Here is a 3,384-nt window from a genome sequence, read left to right as displayed (position 1 = left end):
TTATTTGCACACATTAATGATATGAATATTATTTTTTTTATCAGCTGACCGTTATTTATAGGCCATTGCGAATTTATTGTATTTTCTATATTATGTTATTCTCTTTATGTAGAACTATTTCATGCTATATTCATAAATGAAAATGAGTATACAATATACTGAAATGACTACAATGAAATTATTATACGCATCATCTTCAAATTACTGCATTTTTTAGTGAAATGAATAACGTACTACCACGACATATACTCAATTAATAAAAAAATAACAATTATTTAAATAATAGATCGCTCTATCTTGAAATGTCAAGATTTCATGTTAAATTGCAGCACTAAAAAAAATGCAAAATATCCAATGTGGTTTCGTCTGCATCATATCAAACATTGAATATTTAACTCATAAATATACTTTGAATACAAAATATTTATGAATTATATTACTAATGATAAGCGCGGCGTACAAGAAGACCCTAACCTAACTAAGAAAAATAACAGATCAAATACTACTCGCGAATACACAATCGTACGATTGCATATCCGCGTTCACTGTACTCGCCAAAAGCACGTATACAACCTGTCGCCCGTGTCGCTTCGGACTAATCGTCCTACGACATGATTGGGGACTGGAGGAATAAAAGCATGCGACTCACCCGATGATAGAAGAGCTCCTTATAAGACTCGAAGAATCTCGAAAACTCGTGTAGCTTCGCTTAAGAACATTCTCTGTAGTGGTCGCTTATGCAGCATCTGATAAATCTGAAACAAAGGAACAGGACACGTAATAACCTCTTCTCAAAACTCTAGCTGTTTCAGTTGAACAGTGTAAGTAATAAAATATTAGGATACTTACAATTTCTATTTGTAGAGCTTCGCCCAAAACATCCACTTCAGTGATGCACTGACTCTACTTTCGCGAACGAGTACTTTCAAGTAGAAAAAAAATGAAAATAAAAAACTATCGCGACCGAAAATCTCAACCGGCGAACAAATGATTCTACTTTCGCGACACACAAAGCAAAGAGTGTCCCGAAACTCTGAAAATAATTTTAGATTATACGCAACAAACACTGACTCTAGTTCCGCGAAGACCATAACACATCTCCGGTGAGATCCTAATCGGCGCCAGTTCGCTCCGCATAAACAGAAAAAACTTCGATGTAAACAAACACTGACTCGACTCGACCGCCTTGCACGCAGCCACCAAATACTGTGGAAAAAAGGGGGGAAAAGAAATACAATACGGCGCACGTGCACCGGCTTATTCTTTTTATTTTTATATTCTACCAAGTGTTTGCATCATAAAAATACTGCCATTCAACGATAAATATTCAAATATGAATTTAACTACGCAAAGGTACCATAGTTAAAAACTATTCCAAAATAATTCTCGAATGTTTCAATATATTATATTCATTACTGAGATATATTTATTATTAATGTATTATATTAAAGACATTCCTTGTTAGAGTTTAAGAATGTCCGTTATTTCTGTCTACATCGCGTACCGAATTTTATAAATATTGAGAAAATCATTGCAAGTATTAAAGCTTCGATATTTACTTGAGCTTCGATGAGCATCGTAAACTACGTAGCTTCTATATGTATAATTAAACTTACACCCGAAACCGTATATAAGTACAAATACGATGACATCATAATGATAAACTCGAAAAATGATTAAAATTCAAACAATTTCGCGACCGAGATGCAATAAACTACGAGTATTCGAATTGAAACTTCTGGAACATTCCAGTTTAAATTTCCTAACGGTCAAAAAAGAAGCCATATTGAATGCTTCAATTGCGTATTTGAACGCGAAATATTTCTCGAAAAAATTCTTGTTTGCTTTCAGCACAGTTAATCAGAAAATCGCGATCAAGTTTACGGTCAAAACAGTAAAAATGTACTAAAACAAAAATATCTAGTGAAATATAAACTATTTTGTTGTAATACATCACCAGAATTCACCAACTTCCCGCCAAATTGCGTCTAATGGGATTGGCATCGTTGGCGCGTTCTTTCTAGCCGGAATTCTGGAACAGAAAATAAACGTTAATACCGAGTAATTATACTAAATTAACAATGACTGAGTCACAACGAAACAATTATTGACTAAAAGAGTATTGCTAAAGATTGCAAATTAAACAAAAACTGCGTAAATACTAATTGGTACCGGGAGGGAACAGAAATCGTGAAACCAGTTCACTTTATCCAGCAATACCGAGTTAATTTACGATTATTTGCATTGAATTGAATAGATACTAAACAAATGTAACGATAGAGTGGTAATGTAGATACTAATAGCATAAATAATTTAAAGTAAAAAGTAATAATACTTACTTCGCCACGAGCGAGATCACCACACGTCTAATCAGTCCAGCTTCCCTGAGCCGAATGACCGTTAGGCTGATTGACTGGCTGTCATTGGTTGATTCGGTTATGTATAAGGCCTGTGATTGGTGCGTCGATTGGTGAAGAACGCGAGGATTGGTCGCTTTCCTGCTTGCTCAACTTTCTATTTGAACGAAATAGAATATTTACCGCCGAATTATATTTCAATATATTTTCTTATATGCACCCGAGATTAATTCAGGGGGGAATCACTATCATGAAAGGGAAACAAAGAGACACACACTATCCTCGTAAATGTGATATTCCACTTCGTAATAGATCGAAAGTATTAATTTTGCTCTCGTCTTCTCGAAGTTTTCAATCCTCCAATGGTTCTCTAACGCCATCTATGATAAATATATCTTGTCCATTTGACAATGATGCCAAAATTTATGAAATACAATACAACAGATATTACCAGTTAAATAATAGATCAAAACTATTTTTCATGAAGAAAGCTTGACTAGCTGAGCTCTAGTTGGGTCGAAGTCAGACTTCTTTCTAATACGTTTATATTTTTATATTACACACGAAGAATTTGTGGATAGCTTCGAATTGAATTGAATGTAATTCCCGAATGCACCGTTCTCATAACGTAGAGGGCAGCAGAATGTCTCTGAATTTTTTGCACAATCGGTATTTCAGAACATGTGACACGAAGTCCCATAAGATGTTATCTATGTCTCTATTCTATATCCTGTCTGCAGTACCACATATTTAAAATAAATCTACTTATTATATCTGTATAATTGCTTTGGTATTATTTATTAGGAGCTATCTTAGGGGAAATCTCCAAGTTATTGTCACTTTCTTATTATTTTCAAATGATTCCATATAGATTTGTTCATCAATGTTCATTCTATCCCTTCCCTAACCAACAGTAGTTTATTTCACACTCCATAGTTGGCTGCTTTGTTAATACCGTGTTGTACCCGTCTATTTAAGTGAATGTACACATTACAAACTATTTAATTTACTCATAAATTAGAAAAGA

This window comes from Dufourea novaeangliae, unplaced genomic scaffold, assembly GCF_001272555.1.
Source record: "Dufourea novaeangliae isolate 0120121106 unplaced genomic scaffold, ASM127255v1 scaffold64, whole genome shotgun sequence".
NCBI classification, from domain to species: domain Eukaryota; kingdom Metazoa; phylum Arthropoda; class Insecta; order Hymenoptera; family Halictidae; genus Dufourea; species Dufourea novaeangliae.
Note: the sequence above shows the minus strand (reverse complement) of the source record.